The 19,222-nt window shown below is 35.3% G+C and overlaps 1 long non-coding RNA gene across 1 annotated transcript in view; it reads left to right on the forward strand.

Annotated features, from left to right (window-relative positions):
* LOC138708800 (uncharacterized) overlaps positions 1-12,573 on the forward strand; it is a 199,453-nt gene extending 186,880 nt beyond the window's left edge. Inside the window, exon 3 of the long non-coding RNA XR_011334773.1 lies at positions 11,832-12,573. This is a non-coding gene — a long non-coding RNA (uncharacterized lncRNA). The remainder of the gene's footprint in view (positions 1-11,831) is intronic.
* Positions 12,574-19,222: the final 6,649 nt, after the last annotated feature.

Consider the following 19,222-nt stretch of genomic DNA (forward strand, 5'->3'; position numbering starts at 1 on the left):
ATCTTACTTCTCAGAATTACAGATAATTAAAGTTTATCTTCTAATTTGAGTACGCTCCAGTTTTTTATGTCTTGTAAATGGTAGTTCAAGAAAATAAACTCCAAACAGGAATGTTATTCGTGACGTGATAAACAACTGAACTTTTGCGAAACTCATATGGTATACAGTTATACAATATGTTAAATTTATTTTTGTTACTTTTCATTTGGTAATAATTTGATTTACTTATTTTTTTGTCTGAATGATCAGACTCATTTTGATTTTACGACATCTTGTGACAGAATACTTCAATTTTGTTAATTTATTGTTCTACATACAGGATGTTCTGAAAAGAGGTAGTATGCATCAAAACAATAAATAAAAGTCTACAAATGTTTACTAGCACTGTAAGAGCAGGATATATTCCACTGTGAGCTCTTTGGCAAGAAACAAATGAGGAAACAGTGCAACCGTTTGCTACTATATAGCCTACATATTAGTTTCGTATCTGCTGAATAGATACATGTTTTTTTTCTTTCCCAAGAGCTCATAGTGGAAGATATGCTGTTCTTAAAGTGAAAGTAAACATTTTGCTAATTTCTAAGAATATATTAATTTTAGGACCCATGTTACCAGTGGCGGCTCATGATAAAATATTATGTGTGTTCACGATTTTGTGTTCCAAAATCGAAGAGAATTTGAAATCGTACGTTTTTAGCCTAATATGAAATGCCATGATTCCAATGTTTCACTGTCGAAAAAAAACCGTATATAAATTCAAAACAACATATAATAATAATAATAATAATAATAATAATAATAATAATAATAATGAAACCTAGTCTTTTTATTTCCAATTTTTCCTGGAAAGCCAGTTTACCCAGTTATTTACTCTTCAAAATTACTTGAACAGAGTTCATTGTTTACGTCTGTTAAAAATTGATAGGCTACATAAAACAATTTACAAAAGCGTGTGTTCAGTAATGTACTGTATTTTGATTCACAACACACTGATACACTATAGCCTATACCAGTACTGTAATCACATTCGCATAGATTGATTACTATAAATACATGCCAGTAAATATTATTCTTAAATAATATACACCACCATACAGATATTTAAATTCATACCACCATCACATTCAGCCAGCACGTTTTTGAAAGCCAGACTATGCTATATGCCGAAACTGAAGTATAGTAATTCACAAACTACACTTTCGTAGCAGCACTGTACACACATCGACATAAAGTAAACGTTCCGACAGTGAGATGCTGACACCTGCAGGCTAAAATACAGATTTTTCTCCTCGATATATAACACGTAAACGATAGGCATCGATGCACCTGCCATCTGTAGGCTAGATTCACTGTTCACTTAATGCTTTGTGCTCTTGACGAGTCATAAGCGGCCAGCGAAAGACAATTTTCTCCCGCGCATGCGTGAAATTTCTGTAACCTTCTTGAAAAGAGCACGGCTTGTACGTGAACGGATGTTGCCAAGTTTACATAAGAAGTTTATGCAAGATGCGGGAAGTTTAAAAAACTTGATCCTGATATTATACATCCCCACTACGCCAATACGGTATCAAACAATGAAACTAGTCGTGCATTAATGGAAACAAGGTGTTCACGTGCTCTTGTGCTCTTATTGACGCACCGTCACTGCATGTTACTATCACAACAAAACATGGTTCGATTCAACAGATACGAAACTAACTTACTCGACTGGTACAGTAATAATTACTGCAGTGTGGTATCAGTTTACGTACAATTACGAACTCTAACGTACTGTCGTATATGTACGTGAACGACCACAATTATTATCAGAAAAGCAGGCCATAAATTTCTAAAATTTTATAAGGAAATGAACTCACAATTGGACAAAAATTACAAGGTACCACAACAAGACTTATTAGAACTTAAATATCTGATAAAAGTGTAAAAAAGGTTACTAATAATATTTTTATGAATTCACTTTTTCCTTTAAATTAAATTTTCCAAAATTAGAAAGTTTTCACACATATTATATCATAACTCCACAACCATTAAAGAAAGAATTCTGAAATTTTGTACACTGATTTAACATGAATTTATGCAAAAAAATAGACTACAATAATGCCCATTTCTTTGAATATGGAAGAATTAGGTCACAAAACATTATGTAAATTTTAATATATTTTATATAGAACAAATAAAAAATTAAGTGTATTAAAATAAACAACTCTACATGTCTGAGAGTAGTCTACTTTACAGAAATAAGTGTTTATTACATGCAGGAAAAATATTAAAGATGTCAGAGAGACCATAACAGTGTTATGGTTACCAAATGTTGTAACTGCAGAATTTTTTTTTTGTTTTTTTTTTTCATACTCTGATAAAACTGGTTTGAAAAATATTATTAGCAACCTTTTTATATTTGTATCAGATATTTAAGTTCTAATAAGTCTTGTTGTGATACCGTGTAATATTTGTCCAATTGTGATTTCATTTTCTTATATAATTTTAGAAATTTAGAGCCTGCATTTTCTGATAATATTTGTGGTTCACGTACATATACCCTTGCGTCACACAAAAAAAAGGTATGGTGTGTAATACATAATGAAAAAGGCTGCATTGTGGTTCCTCATTTGTTTCTTGCCAAAGAGCTGACAGTGGAAGAAATGCTGCTCTTACAGTGATGGTAAACAGGTAATTTCTCAGAAGTTATTAATTTTAGGGCCCATATTTGTAGAACTTTTATTTCTTCACTATCTCCTGTCTAAATATTGGAACTTTTTTTGTCAGAACATTATGTATATTTATTTTAATGTTTAAAAAGATGTATAAAAATGAAGTTAACAATTATTACAGAGGATAAATCTTAAACTTAATAATTACTCACAAAGCTCCTGCTGTTCACAAGAAAATGTTTCATATCTAATAATGTTTCAGCAACGTATGTAATTTTGTTCTTTTACAATCCTATGACTTAGATGTTTCTTCAGAGAGTTAGTACCTTGTTGGCAGAATATCCCGAAGACGTAGATAACACAGTTGTAGAGAGAATAGAACTCTGGACCCTCAGCCTCTGCGTTCCCATAGACACGTCCAACATGGTGGATGAGGGACAGGAAGACAATTATCATGAGCAGCGTCGTTGCGACTGCCCACCATAGATTGCGACTGAAGGGCGCGAGGAACCTGCCCCACGAGAAGGCCGAATCCGGCTCTTTGATGAAGATGGAGATTCTGCACAGTCAACTTCAGCTTCAGATAGTTTGAAGAAGATTAGGAATCGCTTGACTTTTAGGGCTGAATAATGTCACAAAATGGGAAAGAAGTCAATATTGAGATCAGTAATAAGAAAGGTGTTTTATAGGACATTTACTGTAGGTCTACGTACTTTTACAAGGAATTTCATTACTTCCTGGAGACTTAGCTAAGAAAAGACTGAAATGAAAGATTAGATGACTTTATGGTAACCCAGAATAGGACTCTGTTCTCGTCTCTGGAGTAGACTTCTGGGTGTTCAGTTCAAAGTGTGTCATAGCTCGCTGTATGCCGTCATGTGGCTAGCCGATGAGCCTAGAGAATTCAATCTTTCTACACTTCCGCAGAGGTGTATTACTTATGTGCCAGAGAAGTTGCCTAGCAAGTACGGCGTTCATTCAGAAGAGTACTTACCGGTACGTACGGTAACGCCGGTAGTGGCAGGAATGTGAACTGTTTCGAAACATATACTGAGGTGAGTTTTTTGGGGAGAGGGTTAAGACGATTACTTACGTATTTGTTGACATTAACTTGGACGGTCAACATGGACACGGAGCATTTGATTTGTGTTGTGGAATGATGCCGTACGCAACCGATGATAACAAATACCCGTCCACACCTGTGGAGTAACGGTCAGCGCGTCTGGCCGCGAAACCAGGTGGCCCGGGTTCGAATCCCGGTAGGGGCAAGTTACCTGGTTGAGGTTTTTTCCGGAGTTTTCCCTCAACCCAATACGAGCAAATGCTGGGTAACTTTCGGTGCCGGACCCCGGACTCATTTCACCGGCATTATCACCTTCATTTCATTCAGACGCTAAATAACCTAGATGTTGATACAGCGTCGTAAAATAACCCAATAAAATAAAATAAAAAACAAATACCCTGCGTACGACTTGCTCGCGCAAAACACAGTTCGAAAGAGGTTATGGTAGCACACAGACCGTACAGACCGCCATCTGTTGCTACGACGTTCAAGTTATACCGTACACGTTCTCAAGTTCAGATTGAACGCCTTGATTAATAGGCAACTTCTCTGACACAAAAGCTGAAACTCGCTTCAAATCGCTGACTCATCAACAGTGACGTCATGACACACTTTGAAATGAACACCTAGTATGTCCAGAGAGCGACGGGTTGCCGGTTCACTCACTTGAACGTGAAGAGGGGCATTGTGAAGTCCACCACCATGGTGCGTTCAGTCTTCATGCCAGTTGGATCCACAGCTACGTGTGCAACTCCGGTAGAAATGTCCCCAATCATGCCCGTCCAGGAGTCGTTAAGTTTATTACCCTTATGGTCGTCCATGCGGACGATCGGAACGTATCTGTGGGAAAGAATTTCGGTTAAAACAAGCAATCTCATTGCCCCATTGCACAACTTGGCGATATGGAGAGTTCGTATCTATTCTACGTTCACTTTATGCGTGGCGGAGAACAAAACAGGTTTTGAGTTCTTCTGCTTCTCCTGCAATTGCAACTAAAATTGTTCATTATCTTCTATAATCAACGAATGCTGATAGTTTTTCGGTGATTTAATTGAGCTTAACGAATGTTTGTTGTCAGGATAATTATTTAGACAACCAATATGAGTTTAAAAAGCGAAATTAAATTATCCGAGGATATCTATTGTAAATTTATTTCAACTCAACATTGTAACTTTTATTTAAAGCAACAATAATTCCTTTCTACAATTCACCTTAAACGCTCTCGTCAACAATGGGATTTGCTCTCCGCACAACAACACAGCGTTCGTTATTGCACTCCACTGACGACAATGACAATTTACTTGGACTATTACGAACAACAATGAACTGTTAATCTTAACTAATATTTACAAAGCACTATTTACAAATCAGAACTGTCAGTTCTCAGTTCACAGCTCGTTTATCTTGGCTAGTTCTTCTAGCTCAGTCACTCGCGTTCACAGAATCTCGAACCCCAGACCTTCAGAGACGATCCGCTGCACTTCGAACTCAGGTCCCCCAACTGCGGTCCACTGCACTCGAACTCCGGGCTTCAGGCTCCACAGTTACGGATACAACTCAAGTCGCGCTCTGGTCTCGAAGCTGGCTTCACTGCTACACAAGACTGGCTTGCTGTCCACTGACTTACTCTCTGACTGAATGACTGTATGACTGTCTCGCGTTCACTCGCGTCTTCTCTTTTATAACCAAACTAGTCGCGAGAAAGTACGAGTTCTGGATAGTTCGCGATCTCGAATACTCGATAGATGCCTAGAAGATTTCCACGGATGTCAGGATGGCATTCTCGAATAATCTCGCACGCTGCTGCTCCCCTCCTTCTCCGATCGTAGCCATGCCCCAGGAGGCAGATGCGCGCGCAACCCGCCCAAAACACGGCCGACTTTGCACTTCCTTCTGCTGGTCGTGAGTTCGAATCTCACGTCGCTGTCGCACTATTATCACGAATTGTATTTGGCAAGATAATCTCAATACCAAGAACTGTTCTAAACAACTAAACATTCGAGGTCATAAGATCTAGAAAAACAGTCGAATCGAGGCAGAGATGATAGGAATATAAAAGCCCTTGGAATAAAAACAACTGAACGTTTGAGGTTATAACGATACTTCTTTAGACCTTTTTTATCATTGCTTATCTATAATTTTGAACAAGTTCAATTGTTATTGTAAACCATTTTTACTTATAGTAATTAATTGTGCAATTATTATAATTAATTGAGGGGTTTGCCGGAAGAAGGGCGTATACGTCAATATGGCGATTTGAGATACATGCAATCTAAGATTTTAAAACGCACCTGAATAAAATGTTATACACGCACGCAGCCCTGTACAGTACAATCAAAACAAAATTTCGCTACTATAATTATTCACTACATTTTAAACCGTTTTTCTGAAGAAGGGCGTATAGGTCTATCAAAGCCCTCAATCACTGCCATCGTGATCTAGACCAGGCCGTAATGCAGGATGTGTGACGTCACTCGATGGGGCGGGCTTTTCTATTTGAGTATACGGAGCTGAGTGAAATGTATTACTTTAATGCGTGTCGGTGCTCAATTTTATTTAGTGAAATGTGTGTATAAGATACGTTCACTTCTTACTGCATAATATTTTGCAGAAATAATTACAAAACTGTGTTATTTTAATGTGAACGGAGTTTTACATGTTAACATAACCTATTTGCATCAACATTTTAAGTTTGGAATGGAAGCTATTTTGAGATTTAATAAAGAAGAATTATTTATATTGTGATTTTAATTTAGCACATCTATCTTCCGTACTTGTAGATAGAAAATTTACCACAATCCCTCCAATGAAATAAGTGTAGGTACGTACGGTTGTGTTACTTTATCTGATAGGTTAGATAAATAGAATTCAATACGACACAGTATAGTAGGGAACAAATAAATAATACAATTAAATTGTTATTCAATGCAATGTGTGCATAAGTTCCGGCTAGTTCCATTTATTTATTGCATAATGTGGCAGGAATAATTATAAAACTGTGTTATTTTTATGTGAAGAGGATTCACCATGTTAACATAACCTATTTGCGCCAACATTTTAAGTTGAGAACGAAAGCTATTTTGAGATTTAATAAAGAAGAATATATTTAGGATAAACTTCAGAACACGGTTATCTTCCTTACTTATAGGTAGAAAATTCACCACAGTCCCTCCTATGAAATGTACATACGGTTATATTACTTAACTAGGGTTAAACGAGCGCTGAGGTATAATTCCGGTAACTTCTGAACTGAAAACAGTTGAATTAATTTTTTTGTGGAGATGCATTTCATCCTCTAAGCAAGGCATAATAAAAGCCTGAACTAACCGAACTAATTAGTATATGCAAGGTTTATAAATACGAAGGGAACTACCTCAGCGCTAGTTTAGGCCTGGTAACATATTAAACTAATCAGACTGGAGTACCGTATGAAACGAATAAATACAATTGAAGTATAGACAAATTGCATTTTACAAGTTATACGTAGCGTTATGCTTAATTATGATGCATAATTGCGAATATAGAAATAAGGCAAGTACTGATAGAGTAAACATAACCTATAATGTCAACACATCAAAATATGCGTGCAGTGCAACTGAAAATTGTTGAAACGTGCTTAAATGAATGTGCAAGAATTTCGTAATGAAGCGAGCGTGCTTTATTTCAATTAATTACAATACTAGATACTGTAACAGTAATGAAAACTGTAAGGTATAATTTTTCATAATATACTATATGTATCTCGCTTTTAATTCAGATTGTGTATATTATCAAACGTCGTATTATTTATAATGTAGATTATTCACACATAAGAAGGGCGCAATAATTTAAATTTAATAAAACAAATACGGTAAACTAACAATAATGGATTAGACAAGAGTAACATCAGTAACGCTGCACTTAGGCCTAATCATAATTTACTTTACATCCCAGTCAATGTTTCACTTTCACGTGTGTATTATTACACATATTTACTGTTTATAACACCAAAAATTCACTTAACCACATAAGGGCGCAATATTTAATCGAAATAAAGGCAGGTATTACACATACGAACCTTGCCTGCAACAACTTAATTTTCACACCAAAAATAATATTATACCTTACGTTGGAAGTGAATTGTGTCTCAAGTGTCTCACAATCACTGTTTAAAATTTTACTGACGCAATTACACTGCATTTCAGAGAAATATATGTTATTTTTCATGTACTGCAACTAATTGATATGGTTGAAAGACCGCCCTTCGCGATCGGCTGTTAAGCGAGTCACGTGGTCTGCCTTACAGCCTGTATTAGATCACGATGGCAGTGCCTCAATTATTGTTGCATGTTGAGACAGCGAGTCTGACGTAATCACTTGATAGCTGATACATCGAAACAGAGACGATACAAATAAAACAAATGAATGTACAGGGACATCATTTTATTTTTACTATCATTTCTAATATTAACCTGGCTATACCTTTGGATTAACGGTTGAGAACCAGAAACACCGTTTGCTACCCCTCCCACGACTGGACTTCGATGATACTGGCGTAAAACACAAACAAATCACTTTACTAGGTATAGGAGGGAAGAAAAGTAGTTCATTCATTTACGTAAACTAGGAAATATCGCGATTTTGAGTTTGATAATTTTAATTAGGTTTTTGTTTAATCAAAATACAGTACTGTATTAACAATAAGTGTTTTTCTCACGAACTGAGCTATCCTTTCGGACGTATTCATTATGCAGTGTATATTATACTGTCTACAGCACATTAGCGCACAATATAGAGAATGAAGTTAAATTGAAAAATAATCATAATATGGATATTTAAACACATTTTTGAAAATGGTGGCCGTTTATTTCGATACAGGCTTCAGTTCTTTTGTGCATATTATCGCACTATAGACTATTGCACTAATTCCAATTACCAGTTTCGTCATTCTTACTAGTAACTCATGTTGAAATAATTCTGTATCAACTCTATAAAAGAGTACCTTACGTACTGTGAATTCAATCTTCACTTCTGCCCGATCCGAAAATATAAAATTACTCAGACATGCTATCTACTGTCCGTTCAAGTGATTTTGCCGCAGGGTCGTAGAAAGGGGGGAAATCACGTGACAGTTAATTACTTAATGAAGCCCTTTTATTTAAGTTATTTTAAACAGTTGTATAATATTACGTAGACGTCCAATTCCTAACAGAAATTGTTTTCAGAAAAGAGGTAAGACAGCCCAGCCACTAGCCTGTACAGAGAGGCGAGCAGAAGCAGGTGGGGGAAACCGGGATGCGACGTAGGCAAACGGACGACAGTACCTGTGTGAAAATATGATTCAATATTGAAAGCTATTTCGTCATTGGAAAACGCGAACATGTTTCTGGAACGTACTATACTCACCAACTCAGTACTGTTTACTATGACTTTAAGGCGACTTTGACTGCATACACGGCCTTGGTTCTGTGTGGAAAACGATTGCAAGTTTACTACTAGAGGGGGTGGGAGTGAAGTACATTAAAAAACTCAGGTACAATAAAAATTGAAGTAAAAATAAAATGATGTCCCTGTATATAACATAAGTATAAATTAAGCCATAACCAGTAAGGAAAAACTAATGAATTCGGTGTTTTATACTTGGCACTAGGGAATAACAAACAACATTTCTATATCATCCACATTTAGGTTTTGAGCATCAGCTTGTGACACTACCCATGCTAACGAAAAGACTACGATGTAGACTTGCTTGTCATTTTTATACATAGGTTGGATAAAAAGTAATGGCAACACTGCTGTCACGTGACGATGGTGCGTTCGAGAGTTGTCAGCTGTATGGACATGAACAAGGACTGTTAGATGAGTTAGTGTAGCCAGCGGCGGCAATACTCTGTCAATCTACTGCAGTGTGTAGAACGTTGACTTTCATAGGGATAGTGCAAGCTCCCTAAGATCATGTTTACAAAACTAGAGCAACGTTCCTGGATCAAAATTGAAGTGACACGAGGTCGTAGTGCACAAGAATGTTTTCAGGGACTGCATGAAACATGTGGCGATGCAGCGTTGCCATATCGCACAGTGGCACGATGGGTTAAAGCGTTCCGGGAAGACCTTGTTGGAAGTGCTGTGAAGGTGATGTTCGTTGTGGCGTATGACATTGATGGGGTAATACTGCACCACGCTGTACCTCCAAGGCAGACAGTAAACGCGGACTACTACTGCAGGTTCCTGCAGCACCACCTTCGTCCAGCCCTCAGGAGAAAACGACGACACTTGGGGGTACAGAACCCCATCATTCTTCATGATAATGCAAGGAGTCACACCGCTGCTGCTGTCAAGGATCTCTTGCGTCGCTGGCAATGGGAGATTCTGGAACATCCTCCGTACTCACCCGATGATCCATGCGATTACGATCTTTTCACCAAAGTGAAAGAACCTCTGCGAGGGACCCGGTACAATACCAGAGATGAACTTATCCGTGCTTTAGGGCGGTCAATACGGAACATCAACAAAGATGGACGCGCTGATGGTGTACGACGCCTTCCAAACATTTGGCAAAAGGTGATAAATAAGGGGAGCGACTATATAGAAGGTACGTAAATGTTGTACCCTGTGAATAAAGCCATGTCAGAAATATCGAACTGTTGCCATTACTTTTTATCCAACCCAAGTATTTTTAAATGAAGGAAAATATCAAACTTACATGAATTGAAGATTTTTGGCTATGTCCTTCCATATATCTTGGAAAAATATTTTTAATTTCTTTGAGCCTATGTCTTCAACGACTGTTGCCTGAAACAAAACGTTTAATCGATGTTTTAACTATAAATATACATTAATTTTAGTACTAAAAAGTTACTAATGTTAAATCAACTGCTACTTTTTACTTTATGATATATAATAAAGCACATACAGTAAATTGAAGTAGTTGGAAGTATTGGGAATTAAATCAATGGCTTTCTGAAAACACGCTGTGAAATGTTTCATATAAAACAATTTGTATCTCGAAAAGGAAGCAAAAACGAGCAAAATTGTATGAACATTTTTGTATATTTCTGGATCCATATAACATATTTTCAGGCATTCTGTATGTACATTACAATCCCAAGGTTTTACCCAACAATTTTTAAACACCGTCTTTATGTAGGAATTAGGCTTTCTTATTCCTTTCAGTTTGAAGAACCATGTCTGAAAGTAAAACCCATCCGGATCCATATAACATATTTTCAGGCTTTCCGTATGTGCTTTACAATCCCAAGGTTTTACCCAACAATTTTTAAACACCGTCTTTATGTAGGAATTAGACTTTAGTACAGTAGAACCCCGATTATCCGTCCCCCTATTAACCGATTGGCGGATTATCCGACTTTCTATTTCTCGCTAATTTTTTTTTTTTTTGCTTCAGAAATAAATAACTTACAGGAAGTATTGTTTTGTAGGCCTACATCATATCAGTAGGTTCTACATATATTTTGTTTTTCTAGAGAGTGTTATTACAAGGTTTTATCGTTACACAACATTGTTCGAATTGCCGTTCTATAATATAAGTTGTATATAAAATGTCTTCCACGGTTGTTACAGAAAACGTGTTGTGCCAAGTATCGAAAAAAAATGTAAATAATTGAATAGCTTGAGACACGGAAACTATGGCCAATCTTGCATCAGAATACAAGATAGGAGTTACAACTGTGCGATTTAATAAAATAAACAAGGATGAAGTGTAAAAAGGTACATAAATCTACAACATGAGACCTCCTTTATTCCTATCTTTCCTGAGACAGTCATTACTAAGGGCTTCCTTGTCCTTAAAAACCCGTTGTTGACAACCAGACTTAAATTAGTGAACTTCTGATCCACTACGTAGCGAGTTAAATACAAGACCGCCGAGAAAATTACAAAATCTTTCATAGTACGGATTATCCGATTTTTTCGATTAACCGTCCAGTCCATGCCCTTCATTAACACGGATAATAGAGGTTCTACTGTAAAACCCATCCGGATCCATATAACATGTTTTCAGGCTTTCTGTATGTGCATTAAAATCCCAAGGTTTTATCCAACAATTTTTAAACACCGTCTTTATGTAGGAAGGTTCAGCGATGAACAGTAATTATTTTAAACTTTCTTATTCCTTTCAGTTTGAAGAACCACGCCTGAAAGTAAAACCCATTCCAACTGCAGGGCATGGTGCTTACGTCGGGCCAGATGACTCTCAAGCTGAGGTCGCGGAGCGTGCTTCTGCGTCGGAAGAAGTTGGCCTCTGGGCAGCTGAGCCCCTTCCGTGCAGTCCAGGTGCAGTAGGGGGACTCCGTGATAGGGAGCGATGCGTCAACCCGGTACACTTCTGTCAGATTGATGGCAACATGATCGCTGGAACGGGCCACTATGAACAGACAGTCGAACGGGATGTCGACGTCTTTGAAGAATTGCTCCGAGGTGAAGCCGTTCAAAGCCAGGAACCATGAGGCACCTCGCAGGCTCTTGGCTGGTAACTGTTTGATTGATAACGGGCTTAAAAACAGACTCTGAATTATGTTGTATGATACAGTTTTACACGAAAATAATAATAGTAATAATTAGTGTTGTGGGATTTAATCGATTAATCGATCAATTTCTGTTGTAAGATTAACCGATTAAAACTATTTAATCGAATAATCTAATCGATTGAAATTAATCGGTTTTAGTTGATATTAATTATTATTTTGTTAATACAAACTTATACTAAAAATTCCGACAATATTTTTTCTCGGAAATTGCTTACTTAAAAGCACAATAGTACTGTTATTTTCTAACTGTAAACCAACTAGCGTAGGGAAAATCTTTGCACAAACACTTCAGAAAGAGATGGAGATATGAGGACAGTGACCTAGTCTACATCTATTGAAACTCAATGCGAAACCCTTATTAAGTTTTATGGTTTTCCAAGAAAACTTCCACCTTGTTGTCAGCTCATCTTCCTAGTATATGAAATACATACTTTTCTGGAATTCGTCTCCCTCATCCCTTATAAAATAGCCATGTCTACACTGTGTGCAAGTGAGAGCGTAACTACCTCTTTCTCTTTCTAAAATATGGTAATTCGATTACAATAGTAGCCAGTCTTCTGTTTCGACCGCTGTACTTTTGCAGGTGTTTGCGGTTTCTGTTCTGAGTTAGTATATGAAGATTGTATCTTTAGTTTGATAAAGAAAAAAGATCAGTTTTCTGTGGTCTGTGAAAAGTGTAAACTCCATCATATCATATGAGAATTTGAGAGGTAAATTTGGTGAAACGTTTGGATTTAAATTGAACGATCGTGGTGAAGTGCTTGACAGAAAAACAGTTTTTTTCGCATTTAGTGATGCAGGAAACATTGTTACTAAACGTAGATTAGCACTTAATTCGGAGCATGTGGATGCACTCACATGTTTAAAATCACGGATGAAGCAGTATTAACTAGGTGAGTATTCATACTTTTTGTTATTTATGTTTGTCTAAAAAATTTCCGGAGAAATTGATACAATAAATAATTGTAAGCCTCATGATAAATATGTTAGTAAATAATAATTAAAATAGTTGTTTTGTAATATAACGATACAATATATACAACATATAATATTTATGCTTATCACCGAACACAAGTTAAATTTAACAATAATTGTGTATTACAGTATATTAAAACATTTTTTAAATTCGATCAAAACTCGATGAATCTATCGATTAATCGATTAAATTCAAATAGTTAATCGATTAAAAATTTTGATCGATTAACAACATTAATAATAATAATAATAATAATAATAATAATAATAATAATAATAATAATAACAGAATATTGTCGATATGAAGGTTATGAGTTCGAATCTCCCGTAATACATTCATGTTCATCAATATAGCCTGTCAATTTGTTATTCTTTGTTTTCTTTGATGGATGACTTGGCTCATGCTTACATCATTCCACGAGACTTCCACTTTTTGTTTATTTCAGGTTTAATTAGTATATTGCGATACTAGCTTGGTAAGTGCTCTATAACAGAGGCGAGGGAAAGTTTGATAAAACGAAGCGCTTACATCGAGTTTTTTTAATTCCCGAGACTCTGTTATGCACTTAACCCCCTGCATTGCATATTATTTTTTGCACAATCATAATTTATATAATTATTTTGTTTATTATGTATTTTAGTTATGTATTAATTTTGAACGGAACGTTTGTCATTTTGTTAATGGCGTTGTGTAATTTTCTAGATGACCGTGTTTTTATATTCTTTTGTTTTATTCGTTGGATACGGCTGTCTTTTATTTGTATACATTGTTTAAATAAATAAAAAGCTTGTGCAATATACGAGATTGAATTGTGGGAATAGTTTGTACGAAAGTTTTAAATTGAAAACATATTATGGAGTATATAAAAAACAATTTTTATGACGAAGTAGATAGCGAAATTGAAGACTCGTTCAGAAAAGGATTGGAGACATGTTTGTCTGTTAAATCTAGAGAAATAAGTATATGAAAAGGCATACAGTTACTTTAAACAAAATGTCTAAATGATAAAAAGAGTTCTTTTTCAATTTACAAGTTACTGTATGTCAAGTTGTAGAGAATTTATTTACTGCACTGTTATTCCAGCGTTTCCGTAGTTAGACCTAACCATGAACGTGTTGTATATTCAAGTTACATGGCATGCAACAATGATGGTAAATATGAAAAAAGAGCATAATTGTGCAAAATTATAATCTATCATGAACTGTGAAACGTTAGTAAAGCTAGGGAAACCGTACTAAGTATTGTTATTGTTGTTGTTATTATTATTATTATTATTATTATTATTATTATTATTATTATTATTATTAGTGCTACTACTACTACTGTTGTCACGCCAGGAGAAGGCGGCTGAAGTACTTAGACGGGGCGGAGGGGAAACAGTCGCGCATGCGCACCGCGCTGTTCACTGCAATATTCCTGTTTCACAAACATCTACTGCACGTGTCTATGAGTCTTTGCGACTTTGTGAAAATAATAGTGGGGTTTTTACTGTAGTGTTTTATTAGTTTCAACAAGACAATTGTTTTCAGTATACCACAAATCTTGTATTGTTTTAGTTATCCTTTGCTTTTCGTGTTAATAGTGTTGATAATAATACAGTTAATAGAATTTATGTTATTGTATACTGTTATTTAGGCTTATAGCAGTTTTTTGTTTATTGTAAATATGTCGACAAAGAGGAAACAAGGATTAACAATCTATAGCGAAGAAAGGAATATTATTAGAAGTGCAAAATAATTCTGTGATGAAGAAAAAGAACAACAGTGCCTTTGCATTCCTCTTACGAAACCTACAGCAAAGGTAGAAAAGTACTCTAATCTATCCACAAGAACAATACAGCGTATAAGGAATGAAATGAAAGACTGCACAGAAGAAAGTGCGTTGTCGACACCTGAGGGAGAAAAAAAAATGTAAACGTCCAGCTACCGAAACGCAAATGTAGATGACTTCGACGGGAGATTGACAAAAAAGATATACTTGAGAATTTTTATTTGAAAAAGAAAGAGGGCCACCGGCGTAGCTCAGAAGGTAGCGCGTTTGCCTGCTGATCTGCAGTTGTGCTCGGGAGTGAGTTCGATTCCCGTTTGCGCTGACTACCTGGTTGGGTTTTTTCCGAGGTTTTGCCAAGCGGAAGGCGAATGTCAGGTAATCTATGGCGAATCCTTGGTTTCATTTCGCCAAATACCATCTCGCCATCATCAATTCAATCGACACTGAAGAAGCTAGTAGTTATTACAGTGTCGTTAAATAACAAGTAAAAAAATAGTACCAAGCTGCAACAAACGTCTACCCTTTTACAAGAGAAAATTGATTTGAAATGAAAGACAACATTAAGACGAATACTGAAGAAAAAGGATTTCAGGTGGAAGAAGTGTGCAGCAAAAAAAAAAAATTGAGGAAAACACTGTAAATTAGAATACGTGAAGATATTTACAGCAAATAAGAAAGCTTAGGAAAGTGGAAAAACCGACTTTGTATCTGGACGAAATGCGGATAGATAGGCCTACCAATTTAACGTTTCCCAAGTTCTGGCACGATAAAAATGTTACGGGAGTTTTGACTACCGCAAATGTGTCCAGAACACTCATTGTTGTCCATCAGGATGGGGGCGGTGGGGCTAATGGCTTTGTTGAGAGATTCGAATTAATATACACGGCTGGAACATAAACAGACGATTATCATGGACAGATCATACTCCAGAAATTTTGAAAAATGTGATAATGATAGTCATAGCGACAGCACCGAAGATGCGGAATCTCTTATGTCTGACTCCGTTCCCTTGTAGCCAAGTAAGTGGACGAAGTTTTCAGGTCAGAGTGTAGCGTAAAGTTCCCCCGTCCCGCCTATCTACTCCCCGCGCCAACTCGTAGCGCGAAGACAGTACTACTACTACTACTACTACTACTACTACTACTACTACTACTACTACTACTACTACTACTACTACTACTACCTGTATAACATTACTGATAGTAATAGATCCAGCGCTTTTTTTCAGCCAGAACGGTCCGGAACGCATTCCGGTAAACTTTTTCCCATTACAAATTCCAACGAGATATATTTTATAAGCGAAATTGAAAATTAAAATTGCCGCCACTGCTGAATCCAAGAGTTTATATTTTCTCATTATTATCGTTGGTGCAAAAGTAACTCATGCAATGTAGTGCTTCCATCTTCCGTTATTGATCCTGAAACTATAGCTCGAAATCGCAAAATTTCCGTTATGCTTAAAATCGATGAGCTCCGTTTGGAACTTATTGTAATATTAGGTATGTAGGTCTAATATTTTTAAAGCTACGTTTTTGTTGTATAATGTGATCGAGTGAGAGTTCCGGTAAACTTTTTTCCAGAAAAAAAGCACTGGTAATACCACAGTCTAGTATATACAGTCACGAAGCTGAGTTGTTGAGGGTACTAGGAACCTCGTAGACTGTACCGGTACTGCAAATCAAGATTTCAGGTATAACTCCCTGTAAAGTTGATTTGAATAATTTCGAGGGAAAAATTGTTCCGGAGCCGGGTATCGAACCCGGGACCTTTTGGTTTAACGTACCAATGCTCTACCACTGAGCTACTCGGGAACTCTAACCGACACCGATCCAATTTTTCCCTCTATATCCACAGACCTCAAAGTGGGCTGAAAACCGTCAAGCAACTAACTCCGTGTGACTTAAATTGTGGTTTTCTGTTAACGAACAGTGACGTGTATTATGCAAATCAAGATTTCAGGTATAACTCCCTGTAAAGTTGATTTGAATAATTTCGAGGGAAAAAATCTTGATTTGCATAATACACGTTACTGTTCGTTAACAGAAAACCACAATTTAAGTCACACGGAGTTAGTGTGCACTCGAAGTTGGTTGCTTGACGGTTGTCAGCACACTTTGAGGTCTGTGGATATAGAGGGAAAAATTGGATCGGTGTCGGTTAGAGTTCCCGAGTAGCTCAGTGGTAGAGCATTGGTACGTTAAACCAAAAGGTCCCGGGTTCGATACCCAGCTCCGGAACAATTTTTCCCTCGAAATTATTCAAATCAACTTGTACCGGTACTATTTCGCATCGTCTGTGATGAGGCAATAGTAGCGATCCTAGTGGTTAGCAACTATATATGGATGCATATTTCCTACGTATTGAGCTTCGTGACTGTATATACTAGACTGTGGCAATACCTACGGTTATCCAGAAAACATAATCTCTCGGACAAATTTTAAGTACTATATTATCTTGTCAAGTTACAGCTTCATGCAAATAAAAATGTCAGTTTTAAGATTTATTTAAGAAATGTGGTTAGGATAGCTACATACATATTGCAAGGGAATCTTGTAGTGTTCGCATAGGTGATTTTTTAAATCGCATAATAAAACTGCAAATAGTGTAAATTCACATGACCGCAGATACAGAAACCTTGCTGTAAGAGAAGAATAATCGAGTGTCAGAAACATGACACTGACTACCGATATTGCCTGCAGCATGGGTGGTCACTATGACAATATTGTATGTTTACTATCTGTGAGGCGATCAATACGCTTTGTCATGTTCCAAGAAACTCACTTACATCGTGAATAATTGACTGATTTGTACGGATGGGTAAGAAACAAATAGAGGAGATGTTTTGAATACTCTGTAATAACATGAAATATGTTTAGGTGTGTAAATTTATCATTCAAGTTATTTAATGTAATGCAGTATCGTTTCGTCTAATATGATATTATCGAAAGATATACGTGTATAAGCTTTGTGTAGGCTTCATATGTGAAAAACAATATATTTATATCGAATAACTGATAAATTTTACTTATTTACATATTTACTTGTTTATTTATTTATTTGCTTATTTAGTTATTTACTTTTTTATCTATTTATTTATTTATTTATTTATGTATATATGTATGTATGTATTTATTTACTTATTTATTTACTTATTTACTTATTCATTTACTTATTTATTTATTTATTTACTTATTTATTTATTTACCTTTTTATTTATTTACTTATTTATTTATTTACTTATTTATTTACTTATTTATTTATTTATGTATATATGTATGTATTTATTTACTTATTTATTTACTTATTTACTTATCTATTTACTTACTTATATATTTACTTACTTATTTACTTATTCATTTACTTATTTATTTACTTATTTATTTATTTACTTATTTATTTATTTACTTATTTATTTATTTATGTATATATGTATGTATGTATTTATTTACTTATTTATTTACTTATTTACTTACTTATTTACTTATCTATTTACTTACTTATTTATTTACTTACTTATTTACTTATTCATTTACGTATTTATTTACTTATTTATTTATTTACTTATTTATTTATTTACTTATTTATTTATTTACTTATTTATTTATTTACTTATTTATTTATTTACTTATTTATTTACTTACTTATTTATTTATTTATTTATTTATTTGTTTAACAGGGCAAAGCCCCAATTACAATAGCCATATATTTGCTTAAAACATAAAATTGCAGATAACATGAAAAAGAGATAAAACAGATACAAATGCAAGATACAAGTGTAAATACAAATTAAAAATGAAAAATGAAGAAAAGAAGAGACAAATAGATATTACCTAAATAAAAGACAGATATAGATATAAGTGAAAAATACAAAATAAAAATAAATGAAAAATATATAAGTATAGATATCATGACCAAAAGATGTAAAATGTAGCTATAAATGGCAAATTACAGAGTCACAAATAGATAGCAATTTTATTTAAAATCAACTACCTTTAGTATATTAATAAGAAAATGTTTATATTTTACATAAGAAATGCTGAAATCTAGATCCCATGTTTTACATATTTCATTGAAATTTGAACACATTTTTAACACTGTTGAATTTTTATGTACTGAAGTGTTTGAACAACTTTCTGAAATTGCGCGAGCAAATCAGAATCGCTGTGGTGATATGGTGACAAAGGCCTAATAGTGGAATGAGATTTGTACGAAAATCATTGTTTGGCGAAAATCTGTC

The sequence above is a fragment of the Periplaneta americana genome, chromosome 11, assembly GCF_040183065.1.
Source record: "Periplaneta americana isolate PAMFEO1 chromosome 11, P.americana_PAMFEO1_priV1, whole genome shotgun sequence".
NCBI lineage: Eukaryota > Metazoa > Arthropoda > Insecta > Blattodea > Blattidae > Periplaneta > Periplaneta americana.